The following is an 18905-nucleotide window of genomic DNA, read 5'->3' as shown; positions in this document are numbered from 1 at the left end:
ATAAGAATACTCCATCTCATAAAAATATCTTTTTTCTCTTAAATTAATATATAAAATAATAGCCCCCCCAAAAAATATCAACAAGTTATATTTTAAGACCTAACCAAGGTGATTCTGCAACTCATGGGAAAAATAAGAAAAAAAATATAGTCAAGAAAAATCTGAAAAAGATGAGTCACAGAGGAGCAATTTTGCAATTACTATAATTAAGACAAGATGGTACTAATGTATGAAGAAACAGATCAATGGAATGGAAAAGGGATTCCAGGGCTCCTGGGTGACTCTGTTGGTTAAGCGACTGCCTTTGGCTCAGGTCATAACCCCGGGGTCCTGGGATTGAGCCCCGCATCGGGCTCCTTGCTCCTTGGGGAGCCTGCTTCTCCCTCTCCCTCTGCCTGCCACTCCTCCTGCTTGTTCTCTCTCTCTCTGTCAAATAAATAAAGAAAATCTTTAAAAAAAAGAAAGAAAAGGGAATCCAAAAGTAGATTCAAATATTAAAGATATTTAGTGTATTTTAGAGATAAATTTCATCTAACAGTGGAGAGAGCATAAGTTAGTCAATGGCTGTCTGAGGACAACTGAGTAACCTTGTATACAAACATCATTTTCTACTTCTTACACCTAAATAAATTCCAGTTAGATCAAATGCTAAAATATTAAAAAATGAAATCATGAAAGTTATAGAAGAAAACGTAAAGGAGTTATATTTATACTACTGAAATAGAGAAGGCTTTGTTAAATATGACACAAAATCCTGGAGCCACTAAAATAAAAAAAAATGTATAAAGAAGGCCACAGATACTTAGAGAATGATCAGTAGTGAGACTCCATACAGGCTGTAAAGATTAGGTACAGTTCCAAGGAAGCCATTCATATAGAAGTGAATCTTACACACCTGTTCATGGCAGCCCCAACAGTCCAGTGCCAATATGGTTAAAAGGCATAAAAAAATGATACACAAGGAATAACTGTCTTGGCTCTTAAACATATGAAAAGAAGTTTAAGGTTATTCATTACAAAGAAATCAAAATGGAATCTATAATGGATTACTGTCTCTTTTGACTTATTTTCTTGGCAAAATCACACATGAAAAAAATAGTGAAGTAGTTATTCTCATAATGTTGAAGAGATGTAAATCGGTTCAACTTCTATGAGCCAATTTGACAAATATTTATTAAAAAGTAAAATGTAAATATCCTTTGATTCAGCAATTCTATTTCTAGGAATTTATTCCACAAATACACTTACATATGTCCCAAATGACACCCATCCAAAATATGCATTACAACATTCTGTAATAGCACAGAATGGGAACAACTTAAATGTCAATCAACAGGGAGTGATCAAGAAATTAATGGATACTGTGCCCATTAAATGGAATACTATTTTGGCACTAAAATGAAAGAGGCAGCTCTGTATGTATTAATATTAAATAAGTATCTATCTATCATCTATCTATCGTCTATCTATCATCTATCTATCTATCTATCTATCTATCTATCTATCTATCTATCTATCATCTATCAATTCCTGTCTACATCTTATTTCCTATCTATATCCTATTTCCTACCTGTATGTAGGTGGGGAAAAAAAAAGATTTAGAATAGGAAAGTCATCATTCCTGTGTGTTTCTATATTTGTATTCCACATGCTTGCCTATGCATTGAATATCTTTAGCAGGGTGTACTAAAAAGTGGAAACATCAGTTGCCTCTAGGAAAACTAACTTAATGCTGAGACGGCAGTGGGAGGGACACATATTTATCTCCTACTCTACAGTTTTGTTCCTTTTGCATTTTTTTCATGCACATATAATATCCATTTAAATTAATTAAATAAAAATACCATCAACAAAGTTTCACTTATGATGTCGTCTATTTCAATTGCATAATTTTGACATAAAGGTATAGACCAAGTGGCTGCTGAGTGACAGTTGTGAATCAGTATGTGTGTTTATCAAGAATTATCATGTAAATGCAGCAAAATAGTCTAGAAAAATCTATCTAAACCCAAATGTGACACCTTGTACACAATAAAGAATATCTTGTAAAATATTTTCAGTTTCTATTAGAAATTAGCATGTAGTGATAGCTCTTCCTAAATGAAATGAGAGTGAAGCAACAAAATTGATTAGCAAAGAAATTTAAACAAAGACAACCAAATGTGCCCTAAAGCGTAACTACCTATGGGAGTCCCAAGGATTAGATGGAGATATGCTGCTAACTCCACTTCCTCCTGTGTGCATTCAGAACATCTATTAGTGAATGTACTCTTCATTTTATTATGTTATAGTTTGTTTATACTGGAATTTATTTTTGTGGATTGAACCTCTGCTCTACCACTTACCGTGTGTGAACTTAAAGAGTTTTCTCAAACTCATTAAGCTTCAGTTTCTCCATATATAAAATGGTGATAATAATTGTACCTACCTCTAGAGTAAATCTATGTAACATCTGGTAGATTTATGTAAGGTATGATAAACATGCAAATAACTCTCCCACTTTCTTTCCTTCCTTCTCTTTCCTTATCATTGTCTTTCTTTTACTTGCTTATTGCTCGGTGTTTCCTACATTCCTCCCTTCCTTTCCATCCTTCTTTCCTCCCTTCCTTTCTTTCCCCCTTTTTGTCTTTCCCCTTTTCTATCTAGATTTATTTCCCTCTCTCCTACATTATGTAAGAATATTTTGAAGTGGTTCACAAATCACACGGTATAGCCTTTGTGGACTAATTCATTGCCGTGTCCCACGGCACGATCAGGTGCAAAGCTGTTCTCTGACTCGTGTCTGGGTTCCAGAGCCCTGTGATTTCACTGTCCCCTACCTTGAGTCAGTCCTTCTGACACACTGTGGCCCTCTGGCTACTCCCCAGAGCAAGTTCACATGAAAAGGATCCTTAGAGATTGAGGAGGAGCATGTACCATGGAGAACTGTTAATACTTAAAAGTAAGACATGATCTAATTCTGTCATTTATACTCCAGAAAGTAATTGCCTTATAGCATAGCCAGTTGTATCCACCAACACTTTTGACACAGTTAGAGCCCCAATAACTTCCTCTAAGATTTTTCTTACCCAAAAATATGTCCAACATGGCAAAGCTCCTTCCATCTCCTCCAGGACCAGATACAGAACTTGGATTCACTCATATCTCAGCATTCACTTACATAGTACTAGGGTAAGCATGCTCAATGCACTCAGTTCAGAAGTTAGGTTCTCTAGAAACCTGATTGCTCTGAAGCATCAGTCTATGGAAATCCTTGGTCTGTGTGATTTCTGCAAAGGGTTTCAGAGGATGCAAAGATGGAGCATATGCTTAGGAGCAGGGAGAAGCTGCCAAAGGAGCCCGGCACGGGGAGGAATTCAGGCTCATGCCTTCTGGAGGCAGGAGTACGACGAGGGTCCTTTGCCTTAGAGGAGGAACAAAGCCATAGGTAATGGGGAAATGATAGTTTTCCAGCTCTGGTGGTGGGATTAGGGAATATTAAGACATAAAAATGATTGCATTTTTGGGCAGAATGTATTCGGCTGAGTTTTTCTAAGTTGGAGAAATAAAAAACAGATAACATTTCGTGCATCTTTTTGTCTCTTTTATTTAAAACTAAGTAATATGGTGATAAAATTAATTAGAAGAGTAAATTACAATGAAAATCATGTAATGAATTTCTAGACCAAATATCAGAAATAAACTGGATTATCTGCTATTTTTGTTTTTTTGCCCCCAGTTCTCATAACAGAGAATAATGGGTTATAAAGAAATGATTCCTCTAAGAGTGGCAAGAATTCAAGCAATACCAGACGATACTTTTAATTTCCTTCCTAACAGTTCATCATTGCTTGCCCCTGCCATCAGGTGAGTAGCTGTATCATCATTTCTCTGAATTAGTTAACTGTCTGCAGTGTTATTCCTGTCAGGAGTCTGACTACTGTTCATTTCTAAATAGTTTTGTTATTATTATTTTGACAAAGGTTAGCGGCACTAGTAAATAATAAATACCCTGAGTCAAAGACATAAAATCACAACCTTCAAGCAATTAAATAATATATCTATTCACTTATTTTATATCTATTCACTTATTTTTTATAAGTGAATATATCTATTCACTTATGTTTAACTCTCTGACTAATGTTTGTCAGAAATATGTCAGTTTTTTTATGCTTATCAGACTTTCTGTTTAGATGGTTTGACTTATCCTCAATCCTATATTTTTAAAAAATCTCTGAAAAGGCTGCTCTTTATCTGGGAACTGGGCTCTCTCTGACCACACTTCTCTTTGCTAGCTCCTTGTCTGACTCACAGCTGTGACACTGTTGATGTGCTCTGACAGGCTACCTGCTGGCTTGCTCAAAAATGGAGAAACTTTCTATCATATTTAACATGTAAACAATCCATGAGCATATTTTCTTCTCCTTTAGAGGCATGCCCAACTATACCAGCACCTGATGTAAAAAGCAGTCCATTAATATAGTTATATATGCCCTCCCCTTCTCTCCTCAATCTCTACAGTGGGCAATTGCATGTAATGTGACTTGTGCAATAAAAGTGCCACCAGTGTGTCTTTCCTGCTACCTCATTCTACAGAACTCACTAAATTATACTCCCAAGAAATTGTGTTCTTGAGGGTACATGAACCACTTCTCAAATTGTGCTTTTGAAAGTCTTTGCCCTGCTACCACAAGAAACACCTGTTGCATTCTCCTCTTCTTTCTTTGTCTCTTTGACAGTGACATAGCTACAAGGCTGTGCAACATCATAAAATAACCCCTGCTTCGGGATGGAAAAGATTTGGATTTCTAACCCCAAATTTTCCACTTATTACTGATGTAAGTCACATAACCTTCAGGTTTTCCCATCTAGAAATTGGGAATAATAATACCTATATTATGGGTGCTTTGGGGCATTTAATGGGTTAACATATAGGTGGGTCTGACTGATGAATGCCATAGTAGAGACAATTAGTGAGGGAAGGAAATCCATGAATTTTTGAGGTAAGTTTATCATAAGTAAAGGATCAGGGAGATTAGTCATGTAGTGACTTCCATTGTCCATAAGAGAGATGAGGACCTGTCTTAGTCCATTTGAGTGTTTGGACTGTTATAATAAAAATACTACAAACTAGGTAGCTTATAAACAGCAGAAATTTATTTCTCACAGTTTGGGAGGCTGTGAAGTCCAAGATCAAGCCACCGGCATATTCACTGTTTGATGGAAGTCTGTTTCTGGTTCATAGACTGTCTTATCACTGTGTCCTCACGTGGTGGAAGGGGTAAGGGATCTCTCTAGGGTCTCTTTTATAAGGACACTAATCCCATTCACAAGGGCTCCCTTCTCATGACTTAATCACTTCCCAAAGACCTCACCTCCAAATATCACATTGGGGATTAGGGTTCAACAGATGAATTTTAGAGGGACCTAAACATTCAGATCATAGGAGGACCTCAACTAAGGCAGAGACAATAAAAGAGTATAGGATTGATGTGAGATATCCTAAGATGATGACTTAAAAGTATCTGGGTAATTTGTTGAGCATCATGAAGGAGTGGTGATAACTTTCTTACTTTAATATAACCCTAACACTTGGTGATGTTAATGAAAGTGAAGAATAAAAGGGATGGCCATTAAAATATATATATAGTTAATTTTGATGTGTTAAGATTGATTTACCTGTAGAACATAGTGGATTCCTAACAAAGTTTTATAAGTGAATGAATCAATTATCTGATTGAGAATTGGATATATGGCTCTGAGTCTCAGGTGAGATTTCTGAGCTGGAGAGTTATAATTTAGCAATCCTTACTACCTAGAGGGAGGTAAAGCTGTGGGAATCAGTGAGACCACCAAGCAGAGCACCTTGAGTGGGACAAGCAACTTCGTAATTGTTGAACTCCAGGAGTTTTTAATTTCATGTTTCAAGCACCAGCACCCAAGATTTAAAACAATCATATTTCTCATTCAGTTTGTTTTTCTGTAATGAGTAGTATTCCCAGAGATTAACATACTTTAAGACAGCACTGTATGAGGTATGGCACTTGCATGGTTTCTGTTTACTGGACACCTGACTCCTGTACATAACAATTTAGTGGGCTCCACTAATTTACTATAAATATTTCCTTGCCATCAGTATAATAGAAGCCATTGTATTGATAACAGTCTTTCAGAAAACAATAATAATGTTTGTTTTGTTTTGTTTTGTTTTTTTAAAGATTTCATTTATTTATTTGACAGAGAGAGACAGCGAGAGAGGGAACACAAGTAGGGGGAGTGGGAGAGGGAGAAGCAGGCTTCCCGCTGAGCAGGGAGCCTGATGCGGGGCTCGATCCCAGGACCCTGGGATCATGACCTGAGCCGAAGGCAGCCACTTAACCGACTGAGCCACCCAGGTGCCCCAACAATAATAATGTTTTTAAAATCAAGAAGCAGAATATAATTATAATGTTGAAATGTGAAAAATGCATCTTGGAGCTGAATAAATACAGTGTATTTGTACAGCAAAACTATGACAACTATTTAACTTATAACTTTATAAAGGACCACTTCATGAAATGAGAACTGCATATATTTTACTGCACAGATAATTCAAGCAAATGTGAATACTTTATGACGAGAGCTGTTATCAAATTTTAGTGTTTCTTCACTAAAATGATAACCCTTAATGAGTACATTCAAGAGAATAGTCATTGGTTCTGTGGACTTTCTTTTCTTTCTTCTTCCATTGTTCTACACTATGATCATTCTTTTCTGTGTGTGTGATGCAATTTTGTCCAATGCTATTCTGAGTACAGGGTTTTTATTGCTACTCGTGACTTGCATTCAGCTTTTTATATCTAATAGTGCTGAAGTATTTTTTTAAGTACTAAACCTTTATCAGCTGGTTTATTAAAGAGAAGATTTATTATTTTCAGGATTCCACTTTCCTACATGAGTTCCCACAAATGGGAGCATTTATATGGTTTTTATTATAACATATCAATGGAATGATGGTTTTTGAGTTTTTCTAATATAATGACTTAGTTACATGAAGTAAAGTCAGAAGTGAATGATAAGTTAGAAAACATGAACATGTGTTTTCAATTTCTCTTCCAATCTTCATTAATAAACCTCTTATCTACTTATATTCCAAGGTATTTTAACTAGCCATGCTAGTGTTTTATCTATCTCCAGTTTTATCTAAGGCTAAGGTCCTTACTCATAAAGGTGCAACTCTCTCTTTCAGTACTTAAGTGTCTAGGAAATATGAGTTGTCTCATTTCCCAGTAATGATATGAATTAAGGGTATTTCTGATGTCAAGGATTTATAGGGACATCGTTATAAAAATTCATTGGTGGACTGTTTGTGTATGTTAATTATAATGTTTGACTACCCAGGACACTTTGGTTGTATCTCTTACTAAGAGAGTTTTTTGAGCTGTGAAGTTAGAGGGAACAGAGTCCACAAGACCATCCTCACTTTGTCACCAATTGCAAGTTTGGGGGTTCCTCAAACCACACACTGCTTTGATAATTCACTAGAAAGACTCATAGAACTCAGTGAAAGCTGTTATAATCAAAGATTTTGCTACAAGGAGAGAATATAGATCAAAATCATCCAAAGGAAGCAATGCATAAGGCAGAGTCCTGGAAAAGTACCAAATGTGGAGCTTCCAGTCACCCTCTCCCTGTGCAATCAGGACGGAGTTACTTTACTGACATCAAGGTGTACCGATACACATGGGGATGCTCACCTGAGCCTTGGTGTCTAATGTCTTTATTAGGGTTCCATCGTGTAGAATGGTTGACTGCCCACATGGCTGACTTGTTTAAAGCCCTTTAAGAGGTCAAGCTGCCTGACCCAAAGCGCACACCCCAAGTCAAATTGTTGGCATGGCTCAGATACCCCACCCTAAATCATACTGTTGTGTTCTTGTTGGCCCAATGCCCTTAGTTGAACATAGATACTCTTAATGGGCATGACATTCCAAGGGTTTAGAGATTACCTCCCAGAAGCTGTGGGCAAAAGCCAGACCTCTCTTTGGTCAAGGAAAAATTCTTACTGCACACACTTCTTCCATTTTCTTTCATGACTCCTCCCTTCCTCTGTGTGGAGGGTGATATTCCTGTGTCTTGTATTCTCACTGCTGGAGTGGGAAATAGAATCCAAGCTGGACTTGTCAGAAGCCCCCCTGGGATTTTTCTGTTGGATATAGAGATATAGTCTAGAGCGTCACCTTAGTTACCTATCTGTCATGTGGAGAAAAGATGTGTGCAACAGAAGAGAATCAGAAGGAGAAGCAGAGAGAGAGAAAACAAGGGAGAGATATAGACATGAAGATGGAAATGAAATCTTTTTGAAGTTCTGAGTCAGCATGAGGTCACTTCTGGGCCAGCTGGGGGGTACCCCTGAATTTCCTTGTGTATATATGATTAAATTTCATAGTTTGCCTCAAATATTCTGAGGTACATTTTCTCACTTGCAACCAAAGGGCCTCTGACTATTACAGAAGTTCCAAACATAACATCAGTTTTTGTTGGGAAGTAATTTGAACTAGAGAACTCTCTGATAATTGAAGCCCTTAGGTCTAGGTGAAGGGACACACAGGTAATTCCTTTCTATTAAATTCTAATGACCTAATCACAGCATAATCCCTAGGGCTTGAGACCCTTTTCCAAGCTAACGTCCATGTCTTTTGCATTACTTCTCAATTCGATCCTACTTCCTTCACAAGAGACACTGTGCACAAAGTTTCTTTAGTAAAGCCTTAGAAGAGAGGCTGCATCAAAACCTCCAGAAAGTCTACATACATCTAACTTGCCATTGGATACTCCTATATCAACCCTTTCATTAAAAGGTAACTCACAAGAGAAGAAATTTGCTAAACCAGATTTTGGAAACAGAAGTGAAGCTTAAAATAACAATGTTTAATATAAAATGTGTTAAAAGTTAGCAGTGGCTCTGAAAGTACAATCCATGATTCTGTGGTGTTAGGACTTCAAAAAATAAATGTAACCTATGTTGTAATCCTTATCAATGCAGGCAGCCCAGGAATGCTGGCTCTAGGAACATAAAGTTGGGCATAGCCCTGGCAGGACTTGTAGGAATACATGCTCTTTCTAACATGTAGTACCCTGTCTCACACATACAGTGCAACAGAAGCTCATAAGGTTAGTGCACACAGGCATATGCATCTCAACACAGAGTTCTGATATGTAAGCTCTCACAGTCTTGATTCAGAAATATGTAACAATGTTTTTGGACAGTTGGGGACAAATATGTAGCCTTGTATATTCCTCTTTAAAAAGCCAACCAAAGGCATATCCTAATGTCCTTTAAGAATAGAATGAGTAGGGATGCCTGGGTGGCTCGGTCGGTTAAGCATGTGCCTTCGGCTCAGGTCATGATCCCAGGGTCCTGGGATCGAGTCTAGCATCGGGCTCCTTGCTCAGCAGGGAGGTTGCTTCTCCCTCTGCCTGCCACTCCCCCTGCTTGTGCTCTCTCTGTCTCTGAAAAATAAATACATAAAATATTTTTAAAAATAGAATGAGTAAACTGTAATATAGACATACAATGAAATATCATACTGCAATGAACACGATGAATTATAGATACATAAAAGAGTGAATCATAAGACATAATATTGAATTAAAGAAGTCAGACACAGTGTAGTAAATTTTTTATTATTCTATTTGTATATACTTCAAAAAGCAGGTAAAGTTAAACTATATTGTTTAGGAGTATACAATTAGGTAGTAAAACTATTTAATAAATAAACAAATTGAATTCCATAAAATTCAGCATATTGGTACTGCTGGGGAGGAGGGAAAGGATTTTATTTGAGAAGGAACATGCAGAAGGCTTCTGGAGTCCTGTTAATATCCAACTTCTTGACTAAGACAGAAGTTGAACAGGTGTTTATTTTATAGTTCATTAAATTATACTTTTATGCCTTAGGCATTTTTCTGTACATTTGTAATATTCCAGATAAAAGAGGTTTAAAAAGTGACTATTAGTAATATGGTCCCTGGTCCAGAAGAAAGAAGGAGGAAAGAACAGAAGTCTGCTGTCCCTCATCCCCATGCGGGGCTGAGCCCTGATTCTGCTTCCAGTGAAATGAACTTCAGGTGACCAAGGTCTCAGAGAGGAAGAGAGATGAGAGTGTTTCTTGCTGAGAAGGATCTTCTTGTTAATCTCCAGAGGAAGTTTCTTGAGTTTCTGCCCAGTACCTTGTCGCCTAGTAGTGTGTGCCCATTATCTACTCTGTTTCCAAGGGACCTGCTCTGTCTACCCACCCTCCCACCACCAATTCTTTTGGCACAAAACCAGACAGAACAGGACTCAGTTAGACCCCCTTGGACAGCACCTTGACCTCTCTCTGAGGCTTCTTCCTGTCTGATAGGTGCCTGCCTCCCCTTGTGCATCAAAGAAGGTATACCTATTTTCCTTGGCTGAAGTGAAGGTAGGGGCAAATCCTCTCAGTTTGGATCCTGTATTAAAGCCATTTTTCTGTTTCGCCACTCCACAATACTTCTCTCTCCAGGGACAAAGGGAAAACAGAAAACAAAAATCTCCTGCTGTGGCTATTGGAAATTTCAGCAAACTCCCCTCACTGGGCCCTTCTGTTCTAAAATTTGGCTAGCAATTCCCTTGGCAACAGAATTAATGACTTCTACCAGAAGTTGCTGAGGATACAACCATGCTCACTGAAATGATAATGTGATCTTCCCTTGCCCAAATTTATGATGAAGAAAATCTAAGACTGTTTTGGTGTGAGGGAATCTGTGGTAGAAATATTCATTGCTTTGTAATTTTTTTCAAGTTTGTGTACAGTTCCAGATATTTAATTGAATTATTCTATAATTATTTGTTGAAGGAACACCTTACATAGTAAACATGATATTGATCCCTCTGGGGATATAAAGGTGGGTAGGTAGGAATCCCTTCTTTTCTCTAAAGAAATATATATTATTAGGTAGCGATAGGCAAGATAGAAACAGCAAGAACACAAGTTAAAACAAGAAAAGCGGTGGGGCGCCTGGGTGGCTCAGTCGGTTAAGTGTCTGCCTTCGGCTCAGGTCATGATCCTAGGGTCCCGGGATGGAGCCGCATGGAGCTCCCTGCTCGGTGGGGAGCCTGCTTCTCCCTCTCCCTCTGCTGCTCCCCCTGCCTGTGCTCTCTCCCTCTCTGTCAAATAAATAAATAAAACCTTTAAAAAAAAAACAAGAAAGGGATTGAAAGGAACTGCTTAGTGAATTCAAAGGAGAGAAAGATGGCATTAATTTAGAGACAACTATATAGACATCAGAAAGGAGATGGCGTCTAGTGTGGTTTTGAAGAACAAGTGGTTTATTGATCAGCAAAGAAGTTTCCACATAGAGAGAACAGTACAAGTAAGAGCACAAAAGCAAGAGATATGGGCATGGTTCGGGATGCCTGGAGTGCAGTGTATATGCAGGGAAGCCTTGGGCAATAGTAGTGAAAGCACTGAAATGTACTCAGTGTCCAACTAAAGAGCTCAGTCTTAAGAATGAAACATAGGTTCACTGACGTTTTGAGATAGGAAATGGTGAATATTGCACCTACATATTGTTAGGATATGCTTATTTCTTTCTTTATGTCTGCTTTTCTGGAATGTAATGGTTGTGATTTGCCTTTCTTCTTTTGTTTAACTATATATATTTATCATCCTATCATATTTATTTTTCCAGTATTTTAAGGACACAAATATGTGTGGTCCTATTCTTGTGTTACTCTTGGTTTGCCACCAGAAGAAAAACATCTAGTATCTCTTCAGACTTTGACTTGGGAAAATATCCTCCATGCTTATGGTTACTTCTGTGCTGTGAAGTGAACATTGAAAAGAGGTATTTTCTAGTTTTTCCCAGAAAGAGTAATAATACCTCAGTAGTAACAAGCATACCTAGCATCTAGTTCTGGGTTTATCAGTACCATTCTCTCATAAAAGGAACGAGGCTCCTTGAAAGAGTGGTTGATTCCAGAGCTGAGGCAGAGAAAAATCCAAGGTAGTTACAGAATTAATGAAATCTGATCCACATACCTTTAGGATTCAGGAACTCTTACCTATTTCTAGAAGATAGATTCTGTTTTGGACTTTTGCTTATAATAGTTTTTCCTCCTTATTCTACCTAGAATTTATTTCATTTAATAAATAAAACCCTTTTTATTTTGGAATAATTCAGATTTATGAATTAATTGCAAAAACAGTATAGAGAGTCCTATTTACTCTTCATCCAGCTTCCCCTAAGGATAACATATAACCACAGCACGATTATCAATACTGTTTTCTAAATTACATTCTTTATTTGATATTCACCAGTATATTTTATGTCTCAAGATTCAATCTAGGATCTTTTATTGCTTTTAGTAGTTATATCTCCTTAGTTTCCTCCAATACCTGACAGTTCTTCAGTCTTAACTTTTTTGACTTGTGAACTTAAGAGTTTTGAAGAGTAGTGATATTATTTTGTAGAATGTTCCCCAGTTTGGATTTGCCTGATTTTTTTTTTCATAATTAAATCTAGGTTATGCATTTTTAGGAAGCATTCCACAGAAATGATGTAGCTTTCTTAGTGCAGTATATCAGCAGTTCCATATGTTGATAGAACTTACTACTAGTTATGTTAACCTAAATCACTTAGTTAAGTTGGTGTCTTCCAGGTTTTTCCATTGTAATGTTACTACTTTTCTCCTTCATAATCAGTAAATATTTGGAGGAAATGCTTTGAGGCTATGCAAATATTTTATTTCTTCTTTTATCAGTAGATCTTGTTGTCCTAATGGTAATATTCAATTTCCCTAAATTACTTCTACATTTATTAATTGGAATGCTTCTGTAAGGAAGAGCTGTTCCTGCTTCCCCTTTAGTTTATTACATCAATCGTTTATTTATGTCAGTATGGACTTGGGCTATTAATTTTTCGATCACAACCCAGTACTATTGCTATTTATTTTTTTGCTCAAATTTTTCCAGTTTTGGCTCTCAAGTGCTCTTACAGGTTGGCTCTTGTGTCCCTTTCAAATATTCTCATCCTATTTCTATCCCTTTTTTGAACACTTCCTTACTTCCTAGACCACTAGATGTTTTACTTATCATGGATTTTCCCTGCCCCAGCTCTGAAATCAACCACTTCTCTAAGTAGTCTGATTCCTTTTATTGGAAAATAGTACTTATAAACTAAGATCTAAGTGCTAGGTGTGCATATTGCTATTGAGGTATCATTGCTCTCAACAGAGCTGAGAAGTATTTATATGTGTACTAAGCCACATGCACATACTACATGTATATTTATGTGTCAGTCCATCTGAATAGATATTAGAAAATAAACCCCCCACAAAATTTCATGAATTCACACTGATACCTCTAATTCCAGTCTAGCAAGCCCAGGTTTGTTCTAGCAATTCACCTTTACTTATTTGTAACTTATTCCCCCAACAGTAAAAGCTGGATGTCATTATCTACTCTTATTGTTTAACATAGAAAGTGGTTTCAAAATTACTAACTCATACCGCTGCGAAAACCAAGTTACCGAGGTGTTTGTATACAGTTCTTTTTGTCTTTAATATTATAATATCCAGTCAAAACAATGATTTTCGAAGTCACTTTAAGTCCTCTCATTTCTTCCCAACCACTTCAGTGGGGTTATATCATTCATTTGAATCACAGTTAAATGCATTTGTCACAGTCTGCATTTCATTGTATTTCTCCTTTCAGCCAGGTTGATATTTTAAAATTTGAATGAGTAAAATTTGAAAGAGTAAAATTTACTCTTTGTGATATACAGTTCTATGGTATCTGAAAAATACATAGAATACCAAGGAGCGGAGTTCCATTACCACAAAAGTTTTCTTTTGATGACATTTTTAAGCCAATTCCTTCCCCATACAACCCCTGATAGCATTTATCTAAGTCTCAGTAGCTTTGCCTTCTCTAAAATTTTATATAAGTAGGATCATACAATATATAAACTTTTGGGTCTGGCTACTTTTAACAAAATCCATTTAAGATTCATACATGTTGGTTTTGAATCAATTGTTCTTTTCTATTATTGTGTAATGTTTCCTTGTGTGGAATTGTTTGCTCATCATTTACTTGTTGAAGGCCATGAGGGCTGTTTCCAGATTTTTGCAATTATGAATAAAGCTGCTATAATGTTCATGTATAGATTTTTGTGTAAACAAGTTTTCATTTCCCTTGGGTGAATGCCTAGGAGTATGATTTTTAGGTTGAACGGCAAGTGTATGCATAATTTGTTTTTAAAAAAAAAGCCAAACTTTTTTAAACTGGCAATACCATTTTGCATTTCTACTGGCAGTGAATGATAGTTCCATTTGTTCTGAATCCTAACCAGCACTTGTGTTTTTTATTGTTTTGCTTTTAAATATGGTCATTGTAATAGGTATCTCATTGAGGTTTCAATTTGCATTTCCCTAAGGCTAATGATGTTGAGCATCTTTTCATATGCGTATTTAGCATCTATGTATCTTCCATGGTTAATATCTTTTCAGGACTTTTGCCCATTTGTATTGCGTTGTTTATTTTCTTGCTGTTAGGTTTTGAGAGCTCTCTACATATTATTAATATAAGTTCTTTATCAGATGCAGTTTTCAAATACTTTCTGCCAGTCTATGGCTTGCCTTTTTATTCTCTTCTAGTGTTTTTCATGGAGCAAACAATTGTAATTTCAATGAAGTACAATTTTTCAGGTTTTTAAAATGGGTTGTGCTTTGGTGTAATACCTAAAAATTCTTTGCCAGATTCGAGTTCATGGAGATTCTCTCCTATATTTTCTTCTAGAAGTTTTATAATCTTATTTTGTATATTTAGTTCTATGATCTATTTTGATTAATTTTGTGTAAAACATTTGGGATATGTTTAAGGTTTATTTTTATGCAGATGGATATGTCATTGTTCTGGTACCATTTTTTTTTTTTCTGGTACCATTTTTGAGAAGATTATTCTTTTTTCAATGAATTGCTTTTGCACCTTTGTAAAAAAAATCAGTTGGCTATATTTATGTAGGTCTATTTCTGGGCTCCATATTCAGTTCCATTGATTTTTTTGTGCTCATTCTTTTGCCACACCACATTTTCTTGATTACTGTAGCTTTATAGTAAGTCTTAAATAATGAGCAACATCTAACTTTATGTCCATTGTCCAAAATATTTTGACTATTCTATTTTCTTTACATTTCCATATACATTTTAAAATAAGCTAGTTGATATCTTCTCAGTTGATCTCTATTTTATCAAATTGGAAGAGATTGACATCAATATTGAGTTTTTCAATCTAGGAACACAATTCATTTCTCAACTTACTTAAATTTTTTTTTTATATTTTCCCTCATGTTTTGTAGTTTTCATCATTTAGGGACTGAAGATGGATTTCATAGATTCAAATCTAAGTATTTCACTTCTGGTAGTGTTTTAAGTGGCATTTAAAATTTTTAAATTCAAAATGTTCTATGATAATATATAGAAATACAGTAGATTTTTGTATATTGACCTTATACCCCTTGCCCTTGCTAAATTCATGTATTATTCCTAGGCGTTATTTGTATGTTCTTTGGGATTTTCTGTGTAGATAAATATGTCATCTGTGACATATTTAAACTCTTCCTTTCCAATCTATATGCTTTTCTTTGTTTTCTTCACTTTATTATATTAATTACAGATTACATTAAAATTTTGAATAGGGATACCGAGAGGACATTCTTGTCTTGTTCCCAATCTTAAGGGAAAAATGTTCAATATTTCACCATTAGTTGTAGACTTTATGAAGATAGCCTTTTATCATTCAGCATTTACTGAGGGTTTTTATTTTTAATCATGAGTGAATGTTGAATTTTGTCACATGCTTTTTCTCCCTCCATTGTCATAATTATGTGTTTTTCTAGTCAGTTAATAGAATAGACTTGATTGATTTTGAAATCTTGCATTTGTGTAGAACTGTGGTTTTTTTCTTCTTTTAATGTTTGGTAGAATTTGCCAGTAATACTATCTGGGTATGAAGTTTAAAGTTATCAAATTACCAATTAAATTTCTTTAATAATATAGCACTACTCAGGTCTTCAGTTTCTTCTTCATAAGCAAGCTTTTTTAGTATATGTCTTGAGAGGAGTTGGTCCATTTTATCTACTTTGTCAAACTTATAGGCATAGATTCGCTGCAATATTTCCTTATTATATTTTTAAATACTCTTCTAGTATTTCTACTTTCATTTCTGAAAATTTTATGTTGTTTTTCTCTTTTTTATGATCAGTCTGCAAGATTTATCAATTTCATTTATTTGGAAAGACCCCACTTTTGATTTTACTGATATTCTATATTATTTTTCCCCAACTTCATTGATTTGTGCTCTTAATCTTTATTATTTTCTTCTTTTTGCTATCTTTGTGTTTAAATTCCTCTTTATCTAGTTTCTCAAGGTGGAAGCTATGATTATTATTGGCTTAATTTTTAAATTTTCTAGTGTAAATATTAATGCTACCTATTGTCCTTTGAACACTAATTTAGTTAAATTCTGCATATTTTAAATTTAATTTTTATTGTTTAGTCCAAATAATTTTTTATTTCCCTTGAAACTTTCTTTTAGACCCACGGATTATTTAGGAGTCCATTGTTTAATTAGCACACATTTTGGTATTTTCCAGGAATCATTCTGTCACTGATTTCTATTTTTTTTTTTTTTTGGTGGTAAAATACACATAACATAAAATTTACCATCTTAACCATTTTTAAGTGTACAGTTTAGTGCTATTTAATACACTTGTAATGTTGTACAACCATCACCATTATCTGTCTCCAGAATTCTTTTCATCTTGTAAAACTGAAACCCTATACCTGTTAAACAATAACACTTTTTCCCCCACTCCTCTCAGCCCCTGACAACTACCTTTCTACTTTGTATCTATGATTTTGACTACTCTAAGCATATTACATAGATGAAATCACAGGGTATTTACCATTTTATGACTGGCTTATTTCACCTAACATACTGTTTTCAAGATTCATCCATGATGTAGCATGCGTCAGAATTTCCTTCCTTTTTAAGGCTGAATAATATTCTACTGTAAGTATGTACCACATTTTGATTATCCATTTATCTATTAGCAGACATTTGGGTTGCTTCAATGTTTTAGCTGCTATAATATGCTGCTATGAACATGGGTGTACAAATAATTTTGAGACGCTGCTTCAGTTCTTTTGGGTATATATCCAGAAGTGGAATTCCTGGATCATATGCTAGTTCTCTTTTTAATTTTTTGGGGGAACTGCCATACTGTTTTCCACAGCAGCTGCATTATTTTGCATTCCCCCAATGGTGCACAAGGATCCCCACTACTCCACATCCTGCCAATACTTGCTATTTTCTGTTTTTATGGTAGTAGCCATCCTAACGGTATGAGGTGGTATCTTTGTAGTTTTAATTTGCATTTCCCTAAGATTAGTGATGTTGAGGATCTTTTCCTGTGCTTATTAGCCATTTGTATATCTTCTTAGGAGAAATATCTATTAAAATCCTTTGCCCATTTTTTAATCTGATTGTTTTGTTGTTGTTGTTGAGTTTTAGGAGATATCTATAGATTCTGGATATTAACCCCTCGTCAGATATATGGTTTGAAAATATTTTCTCCCATTCTGTAGGTTGCCTTTTCACTTTGTTGATTGTGTCTTTTGCTATGCACAGAAGTTTTTAATTTCCATGAAGTTTAAAATGTCTGTTTTTTCTTTTGTTGACTGTGCTTTGGTGTTTTACCCAAGAAATCAATGTAATGAAGTTTTTGTCCTATTTTTTCACCTAAGAGTTTTTTACTTTTAGTTCTTACATTTAGGTCTCTGATCCATGTTGAATTAATTTTTGTGTGTGGTACTAGATAAGAGTCCAACTTCATTCTTTTGCATGTGGGTATCCATGGTATGAAATTCTAATAAGAACAATTAGGCAAGAAATAGAAATAAGAGGCATCCAAATTGAGAAGGAAGAAGTAAAATTTTCTCTGTTCACAGATGATATATCTTAGATGTAGAAAGCCCTAAAGATTCCACAAGAAAAGAAAAAGAAGAACTAATAAATGAGTTGAGCAAAGTAGCAAGATACAAAGTCAACACACAAAAATTAGTTGCATTTCTATATACTAACAAGGAGCAATCTGAAAAGGAAATTAAGAAAACAATTTCACTTACAATAGCATCAAAAATAATAAAATAATTAGAAATTAACCAAGGGAATGAGATACTTGTAATGACAACTATAAAACATTGCTGAAATAATTTTAAGGAGACATAAGTAAATGGAAACATTCCATGTTTATGGATTGGAAGACTTACTGTTGTTGAGATGTCCATACTACCCAAAGCAATCTACAGATTCCATGCATTCACTATCAAAATCCCAATGGTGTTTTTGGTAGAAGGACAAAAACTCAACCTAAATTCATGTTGAATCTCAAGGGAACCTCTCTCAGTTCTGCACCATAAAGAGACTCTCAGAACTTTCTCAGTGTTTTCTGTGAACATGTGATAAGTGCTCTTCTCTTACGGATATGGATCCATATGGATCTGCTGTCGCTGTAAGTCTGCAAGTTATTTGTGGTCAGGGGTGTCACCATATGGTAGTTATAATGTATTATGCAACTAGATATTGATATTTTATTATTGGAATTAGGAATAGGCAACACACATTCTTTAGTACCATGCTCTTTTTCAGAGTAAGACAAAAGAAATCCAGAAACTAAAGGGTGAGTGTTCCTTTGTGTAAATGGGAAATTTCAGTAATTCCTGTAGAACTATACAATCTATAGTCCACAGTACTTAGGTTGATTATATTTTTCCATCTTGTTTTGAAATAACTTCTATGTACGTTTTCTAACACTGATGATATTTTTCCATTCTCTTGCTATTTTCAGTTGCTTGTTCAGAT

This window comes from Phoca vitulina, unplaced genomic scaffold (assembly GCF_004348235.1).
Source record: "Phoca vitulina isolate PV1807 unplaced genomic scaffold, GSC_HSeal_1.0 scaffold8, whole genome shotgun sequence".
Classification (NCBI taxonomy): domain Eukaryota; kingdom Metazoa; phylum Chordata; class Mammalia; order Carnivora; family Phocidae; genus Phoca; species Phoca vitulina.
This window is presented reverse-complemented; position numbering follows the sequence as displayed.